This window comes from Narcine bancroftii, chromosome 2, assembly GCF_036971445.1.
Source record: "Narcine bancroftii isolate sNarBan1 chromosome 2, sNarBan1.hap1, whole genome shotgun sequence".
In the NCBI taxonomy this organism is placed as follows: domain Eukaryota; kingdom Metazoa; phylum Chordata; class Chondrichthyes; order Torpediniformes; family Narcinidae; genus Narcine; species Narcine bancroftii.
The window spans coordinates 71253841-71268321 of NC_091470.1; the positions used below are offsets into that span (position 1 = coordinate 71253841).

At 42.4% G+C, this 14481-nt stretch overlaps 1 pseudogene; it reads left to right on the forward strand.

Annotated features, from left to right (window-relative positions):
- LOC138752874 (ryanodine receptor 3-like) overlaps positions 1-6907 on the forward strand; it is a 38215-nt pseudogene extending 31308 nt beyond the window's left edge.
- Positions 6908-14481: the final 7574 nt, after the last annotated feature.

A 14481-nucleotide genomic window follows, 5' to 3' on the forward strand; every position in this document is an offset into this window, starting at 1 on the left:
CTTAGAATATAGGAGTTGGGGGGTGATGTTAAGACTGTTTAAGACATTGGTGAGGCCAAGTTTGGAGTATTGTGTGCAGTTCTGGTCTCCAAATTATAGGAAGGATATAAATAAGGTTGAGAGGGTGCAGAGAAGGTTTACGAAAATGTTGCCTGGATTACATTATCTTGAATATGGAGAAAGACTGAGTAGACTGGGACTTTATTCATTGGAGCGTAGAAGGTTGAGAGGGGATTTGATAGAGGTATTTAAAATTATGAAAGGAATAGATAGAGTAGATGTGAATAGGCTCATTCCCCTGAGGGTAGGTGAAGACTGGAAGAAGGCGTCATAAGTTAAGGGTTAGGGGAGAAAACTTTAGGAGTAATATAAGAGGATGCTTCTTCACTCAGAGTGGTGGCTGAGTGGAATGATCTTCCAGAAAAGGTAGTTGCGGCAGGGTCAATTTTGTCCTTTAAGAGGAAGTTAGATGAGTACATGGATGTGAGGAGGTTGGAGGGTTATGGACAAGGGAGTGGGTAGGTGGAACTAGCGGAGTTTCACGTAAATCGGTGCGAACTACAAGGGCCGATATGGCCTGTTTCCGTACTGTAGATTGTTATATGGTTATATAAAAAGCAGTGAACTGAGTGCAACAGAAATCAGTTTACTCAGTGATGATCTCAGTCTAGTTTTAATGCATTTCATGCAAGTAAGGCAGAAGTCACATAAGTTTTCCCTAAGAAATTACTGTAAATATTCGTGTATAATGCGACCCCCCCCCCCCATTTTTGAGGGGAAAAATTTTACCCCCGTGTATAATACGACCCCCCCCTCCCCTCACCCGCCTGAGTCGCACTGCTGTCTCTCCGGCCGCTCGCCCGAGTCATGCTGCCGTCTCTCACAAACCCCCGCCCCTCACCTGCCTGAGTCATGCTAGCGTCTCTCAGGACCCCTCCCTTCACTCGCCAGATTTGCGATGTCATCTCTCACAACCCCCCCTCCCCTCGGCTGCCCAAGTCGCGCTGCCACCCGCCCGCCCACCTGAGTCGCGCTGCCGTCTACCGCGCCCGCTCGCCTGCAGAATTTTTAAAAAAAAATTTTACTCTCGAGTATAATGCTACCCCCTTATTTTTGAGGGGAAAAAGGGGGAATTTTTTTCCTGCATTATACTCAAATATTTACGGTACCTATTCATTCTGGAGTTATACAGATTATAATTATTTCCAGTCATGCTGTTTTTTGATGTTGCTCACCATCCATATTCAGTTTCATTTCAGATTTCACTATAATTCTCAACTACTGACAATTACATTTTAATTGCAACTTTTTTTAATATCCTCTCTCCACCTGGGATACATAGATACATACAGTTTCTTATGAAGGGATATAATTCAACAGCTGGGAGCAGCCTTCCATTATCTTTAGTCTCTATGTCATGTGTTCCACCTTGCAGGAAGTATATGGGTGGGCGTGAGTACACCCCCTCTCCCCCCAAAAAACCCAGAGACGAAATGAACAAATTATTTAATGGACCTTGAAACTGCAGCACTATTCAAAGCATGATGCTTTCTACCTCAGTCGCAATTCAATTCTTCCTGCCTTTCTAACACATTTTTGACAATGGTTTCTTTCATTTGCTGTGCTATTTGTTCCACATGTATGTGGGTGTCACAGCTAGAGGTGGCATTGGAGATGAAATTGAAGATCTTGCTGGCGATCCCCTCTGAAATGTTCCAAATCATCTTTGACATCATCACATTTTTCTTCATTGTCATCCTGTCCACCATTATTCAGGGTCTGTTTTCTTAACAGAAGGAAATTTTGAGGTAAAATTTTGTTTTCACTAATACTATCATTAAAAAAAATATACAATATTAGTTTTATTAATTCTTCACTGTTGAATGGAGAAAGGTGCTGAATTTCCTACCATGTTTTCTTAAATCTAAATGTTCAGCACCTCAGTGTACCATCTCTAGACCACATGTTGACTCTTGTGAACAATGCTGGTCTCCTTATTATAAAGGAAACAGAGAGACTGAGGATGGTGCAAAAATAGATGCTAGAATGAAAGCAGAAACGTGGGGTGTAGCCTCGCCCTTTTTTGTCCGAAAGACTCCAGGATATCTTGATAGAAATAATGTAAAGGTATTTTCAGGGCCACAAACATACTACGATAAGAAACCACACAGTAAAGACTTCCGATTTGTTGTCAGACTACATACATACTACATACATGACATCACATCCAACCCCTTTTTCCTGCAGGCACAGCAGAATTACCACTAAATGGTAGAGCAAAAATAAACTAAACACAGCGTAAAGCATGTAAACAAATAAAAGAACTGTCAAAAGTCCATGATCAAGATGATGATTAAAATGTGGAATTTGATGCTACAAATGATTAAGGAGAGTGACTGAAAGGTAAAATTTACACAAAAAGTGATGTTGCATTCTAGTGAATCTGTAATCCTGTTGGTTATGAAACTGTACTGTCGTGCTCTTTTAAAAAATCCTGGGATTTCACAATGTAATTTATAAAAGTGATAAATTTCTCATAGAAATCAAAATTCTGTAATTTTAAAATTGTATTCAGGAGCGTTATTAAACTGGATTAAAATAGAGTGAAATAAAAATAATCACGAGTAAGAAATAAAATTTAAGCAGGCTCGTAAAATTAAAATATCCTACTCTTACTTTCTTTCCTCCTTGCCCAGCATCGCCAATTTGACGGTTTAACTGCAATGAAATATTTGAAAGTGTTGTAAATGCCAAACATTTTGTGCCCAATCAAAATATGTATGTGGAAATAATTAACACACATCATGTTACCACAATTAATAGTGACAGGTTAATCCTGTGCTTTGCTTTGAGCGAGACACTTGGCATCGGACTATGTCTATTAAAGTTGAGTCAAATTGCACTCTATTTTGCCATAAAATGCACTTTTCCAGGAACATGCCAAAGTGTTTGAGCTTACATTGTCACTTTTTGCGATTAAATTGGATATTTGATGCTTTTGGGGAGCTAAGAGACCAACAAAAGCAAGTGCGAGAAGACGTGTAGATGTGTTAAGTATACAACTGATATTTCTGTTTATTTTTGCTGTTTATTTTGGCTTGCTCAGACAATCCTGTTCCCCTTCACTCATTCTGTTTTACTTGGCCATCAAGTCTTTCAAATATCCACCATTACTCAGGGGTAAATGAAAGAAAGACAGTAAACCTACAAGCCTTTGGATATGGGAGGAGACTTGAGTGCCTGAAGGAAAATGGGAGGACGCACAAATAAAAAGTGCCAGAGCTAACAATTAAATCGGGATCTCTGGAGCTGTGAGGCAGCAGTTTTGTTGACATCAGTGTCAGGTTGGGCACTCAGTGCATCATGGGAACTTTCTTTGTTTTCCGGTTAGTTCTGCAGAGAAGCAACACTGAACAAATGTTACACACTAATAATCTTAAAAAGGGTAGAAGTCAATGACCACTTGACTCAATGAATTGTTCTTTGATTGTGTCCTAGACCAAATGTTTTATTTGTGGAATTGGCAATGACTACTTTGACATGACATCATCACACGATTTCAAGTTACACATTTTGCACCACCTTGCAAACTACCTGTGAGTATTGAAATGCTGTATATAGAGAGTTTTCAACATTTGTGAAAATAACCGAGTTACATTAAAGGAAGAGAGTTGATCAGTCTTCCTGTCAGAATTTGAAACCTGTCAAAAGGAAGCCAATAATCAAAAGTGTAGTTTAAAAGAGAACTACATCAATAACTGCTGGGTGAAAATGTAGCCCAAAATCTGGTGGGCTTTCCAAACTAAATTGGCCAACCTCCACTTGACTCCATCAACAAAACAAGAACCTGATGAGATCTTTGTGCAATCAACATTTGAATCTTGTGCCAAGTTAAACCGTCAAATTGGCGATGCTGGGCAAGGAGGAAAGAAAGTAAGAGTAGGATATTTTAGTTTTACGAGCCTGCTTAAATTTTATTTCTTACTCGTGATTATTTTTTATTTCACTCTATTTTAATCCATTTTAATAACGCTCCTGAATGTCAGGAACAATGTCTCAATCTTCTAAATTCTTCTGTGAATCTTTGGCTTGGCTTCGCGGACGAAGATTTATGGAGGGGTAATGTCCACGTCAGCTGCAGGCTCGTTTGTGGCTGACAAGTCCGATGCGGGACAGGCAGACACGGTTGCAGCGGTTACAAGGGAAAATTGGTTGGTTGGGGTTGGGTGTTGGGTTTTTCCTCCTTTGTCTTTTGTCAGTGAGGTGGGCTCTGCGGTCTTCTTCAAAGGAGGTTGCTGCCCACCGAACTGTGAGGCGCCAAGATGCACGGTTTGAGGCGAGATCAGCCCACTGGCGGTGGTCAATGGGGCAGGCACCAAGAGATTTCTTTAGGCAGTCCTTGTACCTCTTCTTTGGTGCACCTCTGTCACGGTAGCCAGTGGAGAGCTCGCCATATAACACAATCTTGGGAAGGCGATGGTCCTCCATTCTGGAGATGTGAACTACCCAGCGCAGTTGGATCTTCAGCAGCGTGGATTCGATGCTGTCAGCCTCTGCCATCTCGAGTACTTCGATGTTAGGGATGAAGTCGCTCCAATGAATGTTGAGGATGGAGCGGAGACAACGCTGGTGGAAGCATTCTAGGAGCCGTAGGTGATGCCGGTAGAGGACCCATGATTCGGAGCCCAACAGGAGTGTGGGTATGACAACGGCTCTGTGTATGCTAATCTTTGTGAGGTTTTTCAGTTGGTTGTTTTTCTAGACTCTTTTGTGTAGTCTTCCAAAGGCGCTATTTGCCTTGGTGAGTCTGTTGTCTATCTTGTTGTCGATCCTTGCATCCAATGAAATGGTGCAGCCGAGATAGGTAAACTGGTTGACCGTTTTGAGTTTTGTGTGCCCGATGGATAATCTGCAGAATAAAGCCCAAGTACATACAAAAAACTCACCTGGAACAAGGTATAACTGATGTTATGAAAAGTTGAGAATTAGCATAAAGTAGAGAGAGAACTAAACCATAATTGAATAATTGCTGTAAAGCTGCAGCTTTCAGAAGGTTTGATCTGTTTTTTTTTTCTAATTGAACTGAATGTGACTTCTGAGATTAATGCTATAAATGAGATGTGGAATCCATTTAGAACATTGTACATTTAAGTGCCACTCATATCCAGGAAGGGAAGTGAAACTGGCTATTGTGAAGAAAGTAGTTGCCTGGTGAAGAGCAGATTTTATTTTGTTGACGGAGAGAGAAAAAAATCTCTATTGAAGCTGTGGCCATTTCACTGCTTTTCATTTTAATAAATCAACATGGTAAAAGGACCTTCTAGTCCATGAAATCTATGCAGTCCAATTACACCCAATTAACCTACCAACCCTCTACATTTTGGAGAAAACTGTGCTCAGTCTCAATTACTGGGGCTGAAACAGGGTACAAATCTATCATCATCCCATTCAAGCCCAAAATTGTAAAATCTGATAGATTTTCATATTTACTAAATATTTAAAGCAGTAAACAGTGAAATTTATTTTTCAAATTGTGGCTTATGCTGTTAAACTAGACATTAACTGCATGATCTGACCTATATGATCACCATGACGATATCTTAAGGAGGGATGTGAGTGGGAAGGGAAGGTTGAGAACCACTGTTCTAGACCCAATTAATACTGTAATATTTTGCTTGAGAAAAATTGTCATTGGCTCATTTCCTTTGCAGTAATGAAACCGTGCACATAACGAGGCAATTAAATATAATTAAAAAACCTTTTTTTTTCTACTCACCAATCATCTTAAGCAATCCCTTGTCACAGAGCACCTATGGCAATAAGGAATACTTAAAGTGGTAAGTGAGTAGAAAGAAAAAGGTTGAGAACCATTAATTTAAACAGAGCTTCAAGCATCAAATCCCAGGAGAAAACTGCTCTTTCGACATTTTTTAGACATACAGCATGGTACAAGCCTTTTCAGCATAAGAGCCCATGCCACTCAATTAACCTATAACCCAGTATATTTTGCAGAGTGGGAGGAAACCACACAAACATCGCCAGGTTAAAATCCCAGTCGCTATAACAGCATTGTGCTAACTGGTATGCTCACCATGCTGCCTCAAACTACTTCTTAACAAAAAGTGAACAGCTAAAGAACAGAACAGGCCTTTCAGCCCTCGATGTTGTGCCAACATATATATTTGTGCCAAAAAAAACCAAGCCTGTCCTACCTCATAACCCTCCATTTTTATTCCATCAATGTGCCTGTCTAAGGGTCTCTTAAATGCCCCTAATGTTTCAGCCTCCACCACCATCCCTGACAAGGCATTCCAGGTATCCACGACTCTGTGTATAAAAAAACTTATCCCTAATGTCTCCCCTAAATTTTACTCCCTTCACTTTGCACAGATGTCCTCAGGTGTTTGCTACTCCTGCCAATGGAAAAAGGCTCTGGCTGTTTAAATTATCTATGCTTCTTAGAATCTTGTAGACCTCTGTAAGTCACCTCTCATCCTTTCTTGCTCCAAAGAGAAAAGTCGACAGGAGCTCTTCAACCTACATTCCGGTAAACCCAACGTAAGTCAAAAAGGAATATTGCACTTACCGCACTGAAACAAACCATGAAGATATACAGCTGAAAGCACACTGGGCATGAAGAATGTTTGAAGCATTGAACTAAAATTAATTTCTGGATGGTGGGGATACTAAAGCGACAGGTTCATCATTTTCACTCTCTTCTGATGATGCTTGAGAAAAGCTCGTAGAAGGCTCTGCGTCATCAACACTTGTTGATGGCTTGGTCTTCTTCAGGAAGTATCAATTTTTTACTGGATAGACTGTTTCTTCTTTTCATTGTAAATTTTACTGTAGCAAGCAAGAGCATCCTGTATCTGCCTGTCAGCTCTTACAAATCTCTCGTAATTGACGTCCATTTTCTATAACATCTGTACGCCATTATTGAGAGTAGCCAGCGCCTTAGCTAGTTTCTTCACTGTGAACTTTATTGGTTCTTCCAGTTTGATCAACTCCTCATTGTAAAGCTCTTCAGCCTCAATGCCAACAAGCTCATGAATGTCCTCTTCATCCATTTCCAATTCTAGTTGTTTCCCAAGCACTAATATCTTGTTAAGTATTTCATCAACAGTAGAATCTTTGTCAAAGCCTTTGAAAGTACTCACAACTGTGTTCAAGGCTTTCTTCCAAATGCTGTTCATGCATTGCCTTGTGACTTCTTCCCATGCTGAGGCGATGTTCCAGATAGCATTTAGAATTTTTAAACCTTTCCGGAGCACATTCAGTCGATTCAACAGCTCTTCCATAAAAGCTTTGGCAGCTTCAGTTTTGGCACTTGGTGCCTCACTGCTAACCTTCACATTATGACAATTTTGAAGCGTTAGAATCACCCATGACGCTGTAAATGTTTGTGTATGCATAGGATCATCAGTACGCACTTTAAGCGTATTGAAAAGACTTTGTGCCTTAGCCTGTATCGTCATTTGGCTAAGTGGTATCCGCTTTTGTATTTGACCTTCCATCCATGTGACAAGTTTCCATAATTTTTCCACGTGTCCATGTTTCCATATCATAAATTTGGCCCAGCTCTTTTCTTTGTGACGATAGTGGAATTCACCAATGCTAATTATTTCACTATATCAATGATTCACCTCTTAGTCAATTGTGGAAGTCCTAACACAGGCTATAGTCATTACCGGCTTGCCACCATCATACTGAGCAAGTATCTTGAGTTTCATCTCCAAAGTAATTGCTTTTTTCTTTTTCTTCTCACCAGAAGCGGGAGACACAGATGGGCATTTAGTAAACATGCACTCGTTTGCATGATCACTATAGAGACTGTGAGCACCACGAGAGAGTGGCATATTGCATATCTCAAGTGTGGGAACAGATTGGAATTCAAAATTTGAAGTACAGATTCGAACCATCTTATCTTCAAAAAATCGTAAGTTGGACCATCATAAGTAGGGGAGCCCCTGTACTAATCTTGCCTCATAAGACTTATTTTCCAATCCAGGCAACATCCTGGATAAATCTCCTCTGCACACTCTCCATAGCTTCTACAACCTTCCTGTATGAGGTAAACAGAACTGAACACAATATTCTAAGTGTGGTCTCACCAGAGATTTGTAGAGTTGCAACATGAACTCTTGACTCTTGAAATCAATAATGAAGCCCAGCATCCCATAAGCCTTCTTAACTATCATATTAACCTGCATGGTAATTTTGAAAGATGTATGGATATGGACCCCAAGGTCCCTCTGTTCTTTCACACTGGTAAGCATCTGTACTCTACCCTCTGGTTTGTCCTTCCAAAATGCATTGCCTCATGCTCATCTCGATTGAACTCCATCTGCCTAACTCTGCCTCCTGTCTATATTTTTGTAACCCAAGACAACATTCAACTGAGTGACCCATCTTTCTGCTTCTTCATCCAAGTCATTTACAAAAATCACAAAGAGAAGGGGGTTCAAGAACAGATCTCTGCGGAACTCCACTAATGAAAAGAACAGGAAACTGAGCAAAGGACAATAGTCATGGCAACCCAAGTTATTGTATAGGGATGGGAATGTTTATCATCAAGTGAAAGAAACTCGTGATGACATTGTTTAATGGGTTTAATGTATCATATATGTTGAACGTTGAGTGGGTGGGGAGGGGGGGTGAAGGAGGGAGGGAAGGGAGGGGGAAAAAGGGGAGAAAATGACACGGAGTATCTTCTTCTTTCTTCTTTGGCTTGGCTTCGCGGACGAAGATTTATGGAGGGTGTAAAAAGTCCACGTCAGCTGCAGGCTCGTTTGTGGCTGACAAGTCCGATGCGGGACAGGCAGACACGGTTGCAGCGGTTGCAAGGGAAAATTGGTTGGTTGGGGTTGGGTGCTGGGTTTTTCCTCCTTTGCCTTTTGTCAGTGAGGTGGGCTCTGCGGTCTTCTTCAAAGGAGGTTGCTGCCTGCCAAACTGTGAGGCGCCAAGATGCACGGTTTGAGGCGTTATCAGCCCACTGGAGGTGGTCAATGTGGCAGGCACCAAGAGATTTCTTTAGGCAGTCCTTGTACCTTTTCTTTGGTGCACGTCTGTCACGGTGGCCAGTGGAGAGCTCGCCATATAACACGATCTTGGGAAGGCAATGGTCCTCCATTCTGGAGACGTGACCCATCCAGCGCAGCTGGATCTTCAGCAGCGTGGACTCGATGCTGTCGACCTCTGCCATCTCGAGTACTTCGACGTTAGGGATGAAGTCGCTCCAATGGATGTTGAGGATGGAGCGGAGACAACGCTGATGGAAGCGTTCTAGGAGCCGTAGGTGGTGCCGGTAGAGGACCCATGATTCGGAGCCGAACAGGAGTGTGGGTATGACAACGGCTCTGTATACGCTTATCTTTGTGAGGTTTTTCAGTTGGTTGTTTTTCCAGACTCTTTTGTGTAGTCTTCCAAAGGCGCTATTTGCCTTGGCGAGTCTGTTGTCTATCTCATTGTCGATCCTTGCATCTGATGAAATGGTGCAGCCGAGATAGGTAAACTGGTTGACCGTTTTGAGTTTTGTGTGCCCGATGGAGATGTGGGGGGGCTGGTAGTCATGGTGGGGAGCTGGCTGATGGAGGACCTCAGTTTTCTTCAGGCTGACTTCCAGGCCAAACACTGAGTATATTCAAGAGGGAAAGGTTTATGTGCATTTTGGTCAATATGGTTCATAGTGTGAAAAAAAATTTTTTTTTTAAAAAGTGAAAGAAACTCCATTTTAAAAACCAGCAAAATACAATCAAGCACTATTTAAGTATTCAGATAAAATATCATAATAAGGATCCATCATAGGGGAACTTCAACTATATTAGCGTTGTTAATATTTATTAATTGGACGGATGAGCAAGGGAGTGAAGTAACTATAGTATATGCTTGTTTTTAACTCCTCGTGAATGAATGTTTGGCATTGGGTCCAGAAAAGGGAAATTACCTAGTGAAGTAAAAATAGGAAAATATGAAGGCATAACTGAAAGACTGAGAAAATATATATTGTACAGAATGAAAATAACATGAAAGAATTGGGAAAGATGTAAGAAAAGCATATCAGAAGGGAAAGAGTGATTAAGGAACAAAGAAGATATAACCATTAAAGCAAGGAAACAGGCCATCACATCCCTTCTTGTCTGTGCCAAAACACATACTCTCCTAGTCCCACTGACCTGTATACTGCCCATAACCCTCCATACTTTTTACCACCATATACCTATCTAAACTTTTCTTAAAAGGTAATATTTTACCTGCCTCCACCACCTCCACCGGAAGCTCATTCCACACAACACTATTCTCTGAGTAAAGAAGCTTCCCCTTGTATGGTTCCTAAACTTTTGACCCCTAACTTTCAACTCATGTCCTCTAGTTTGAATCACCCCTATTCTCAATGGAAAAAAGTCTATCTCCATCTATCTATCTTCCTCAAAAATTTAAAGACCTCTATCAAATCCCCCTTCAGCCTTCGATGCTCCCAAGGAATAAAGACCTAACTTGTTTAACCTTTCTCTTTAACTTAGGTGCTGGAACCCAGGTATCATTCTGGTGAATCTTCTCTGTATTCTCTCTATTTTGTTCACATTCTTCCTATAATATGGTGACCAGAACTGAACACAATATTCCAAATTTGGCCTCAGCAATGCCTTGTACAATTTTAACATTACCTCCCAACTCTTGTATTCTATGCTCTGATTTATAAAGGCCACAATTCCTAAGGCCTTCTTCACTACCCTATCCACCTGAGATTCCACCTTCAAGGAACTGTGTACTATTATTCTTAGATCTCTCTCTGTTCAATTGCATTCTTTAATGTCATATCATTCACCATGTCTGTCCTATTTTGATTAGTCCTACCAAAATGTAGCGCCTCACATTTGTCAGCATTTTACTCCATTTGCCAACTTTCAGCCCACTCTTCTAACTTGTCCAAATCTCTCTGTAAGATTTGAAAATCTTCTTCACTATCTACAACGCCACCTATCTTGGTATCATCTGCATACTTATTAATCCTATTTACCCCCCATCATCTAGATCAGGGGTGTCAAACTCAAATTCTCGGAGGGCCAAAATTAAAAACTTGGACTAAGTCAAGGGCCGAACTAAATATTTATTGAAAATTTTCAACAACATCTGCATGTTTTCTCTTCTCTCAACATATGTAATGTTAAACTTTTTCTTATTAAAATAAATGTTTAATAATAGTTTTGGATAAACTCTTTCCAGAAGCATTAACAAATGAGAAATAAAATATTCAATAAATAATATTTCTCTATAGAGGATTTGTCAAATGTTGCTAGTGTGCTGTCGAATAGTAAAATCTGAGGGTTATTGAGAATGTGGGAGAATAACAGGATTCCTGAAACAATCAAATGGGCATGAACTCTAGCAGGGTTATTTGCCATGCCCTTTTTCCATTGGTACAGATATCCTTTGATTTACACACTTTTCAAGTTTTATGCCTAATGAGCTTGTATCCAGGTGCAGGACCATTTTTAACCAGGAATATATTTATCACTGTGACATGAAATGATTGGAAGATCGTTTTATCCTGAGATTAAAGTTCATAATACTTACTCAGGCCTGTGTGCGGGAGGGCGAGGCTTGCGGGCGATCGGGTTGGACAACGACAGTGCAGGGGCATCGGCTCTCGCTGCAGGGCGGCATCTCGGCGGATCAGCGGCCCCGTCACCGTGAGTCGCGGGTCGGCCTGCGGCAGGGAGGGGGAGTGGGCAACGGTCCTGGCGAGGTCAGGCCCCCCTGAGTTTTTGCCGGACCCCCCTTGACCTGCTGAGTTTCTCCCGGTCCCCCCTTGACCTGCTGAGTTTCTGCTGGACCCCCCTTGACCTGCTGAGTTTCTCCCAGACCCCCCTTGACCTGCTTTCTCCCAGACCCCCTCCCCTTGACCTTCTGAGTTTCTCCCGGACCCCTCCCCCTTGACCTGCTGAGTTTCTCTCGGACCCCCCTTTGACCTGCTGAGTTTCACTCGGACCCCCCTTTGACCTGCTGAGTTTCTCCCGGATCCCCCTTTGACCTGCTGAGTTTCTCCCGGATCCCCCTTTGACCTGCTGAGTTTCTCCCGGACCCCCTTTGACTTGCTGAGTTTCTCCCGGACCTCCTTGACCTGCTGAGTTTCTCCCGGACCCTCCTTGACCTTCTGAGTTTCTCCCGGATCCCCTTTTGACCTGCTGAGTTTCTCCCGGATCCCCCTTTGACCTGCTGAGTTTCTCTCCCGGACCCCCCTTGACCTGCTGAGTTTCTCCCGGACCTCCTTTGACCTGCTGAGTTTCTCCCGGACCCCCTTTTCTTTCCGTGCCGGTGTCCCAGGACCTTTCCAGGGCAGTCTCCGCGCTCAGGACCATGCTGGGATCCCGGTCAGCGGTGGAGGAGCAGGTGAGCGCGGCTTATCCCGATCCAGCCCACGCCACTCCAAGATTGGCGGGGGGTTCCACCCTACCTGCCTGACCAGCCTCGCTCTCCACGTGTACTCCGGGCACCCGCCGCTGGTCTGGTGGGAAGGCGCAGGGCGGCCGGCGCCCCCATCGCCTGGCGGGGAGCCCCAATCTTCCCTCCGGCGTCCCGACTCCATCTGCAGCTCCAAGAAACACTGTGCCACTGGGGTTCCGGGCGCTGGGAAGCGGCCTTGGCTTCCCCTGACACCGGCCAGGCCGCGCTGCGGTGGGGGGGGTGGGCAGCGGGGACACGACAGCGTGTTTATAAAACCACCCACCACTACTTTTCAAGGACCAGGATTTTTCTCTCTCTCTCTCACCCTGGGACACAGCGGTTACTGTGCATGCGCTATACTGGCGCGGCGGCCAGCGGGCCACCTCTAATACATTTTTTATATGATCTTGTGGGCCAAATATAATTATATCGCGGCCAGAGTTTGACATGTGTGATCTAGATCATTAATGTATATTACAATGGACCCTGCACAGATCCTCGATGCACACCACTAGCCACCAGCCTCCAATCTGACAAACACTTATCCAACGCCACTCGCTGGCATTTCCCATCCAGCCACTGCTGAGTCCATTTTACTACTTCCATATTCACACCTAATGATTGAATCTTCCTAACTAACCTTCCATATGGGACCTTGTCAAAGGCCTTACTGAAGCCCATATAGACAACATCCACCACCTTACTCTCATCAATATTCCTGATTAACTCTTTGAAAATTTAGTCAAACATGACCTTCCATGCACAAATCCATGTTGACTTTCTAATCATTCCATCTCTATCCAATTATATATGCATTTCTAAGAACTTTTCCCATTAGTTTGCCTACCACTGTTGTCGAACTTACAGGCCGATAATTGCTCTAATTACTCCTTGAACCCTTTTTATACGATGGAACAATGTGTGGCATTTGCCTATGCTCCGGCACCATCCCTGTCGCTAATGACATTTTAAATATTTCTGTCAGAGCCCTCAAAGCCCTAGGGAATATCCTGTCACAACCTGGAAGCTTGTCCACATTTATATTTCTTGAAAGCTCTAGAACTCCCTTCTCTTCAATTATCAGTTTCCATAACTTCCTTACTTTTTCCCTTCCCTTACACAATTCAATATCTTTCTCCTTAGTAAATACTGAAGAAAATAAATAGTTCCAAATCTCCCCCATGTTTTTATGGTTCCACACATAGCTGACTACTCTGTTTCTCTAAGGGACTAATTTTATCCCTCATTATCCTCTTGCTGTTAATATAACTGCAGAAACCCTTTGGGTTTACTTTAATCTTATTTGCCAAAGCAACCTCGTATTTCTTTCTTCAGATCCTTTTTACATTATTTATACTCCTCAAGCACCTAATTTTCTCCATGCTGCTTATATTTACTATAGGCATCTCTCGTATTCCGAACCAAGTTCCCAATTTCCCTTGAAAACCATGGCTCCCTCAATCTTTTAACCTTTCCTTTCAACCTAACAGGAACAAAGATTTTGTATGCTCAAAATTTCACCTTTAAATTACCTCCATTTCCTCATCACATATTTCCCATAAAACAAATCACCCCAATCCACTCTTTTTAAATCCTCTCTCATTGACTCAAAGTTAGCCTTTCTCCAATCTAAAATCTCATCCCTGGGTCCAGACTTATCCTCCTCCATAACTATTTTGAAATTTATGGCATTAAACTGCTTCTGAAGTTCTCCCAAACACACACCTCTGTCATCTGACCTATCTCATTCCCTTACAGGAGATCCAACACTGTCTCTTCTCTAGTTGGTACTTCTATGTATTGCTGCAAAGAATTTTCTTGCACACATTTTATAAACTCCAAACCATCCTGCCCTGTTACCGTATGGGTCTCCCAGTGTATGTTTGGAAAATTACAATCACTACCATGCGTTTACTGCACGTATCTGCAATCTCCTTACAAGCTGGCTCCTCATTAGATGATCAATAATACACTCCTATAAGTGTTACTTTGCCTTTCCCATTCCTCAGTTCCACCCAGATAGCCTCCCTACAT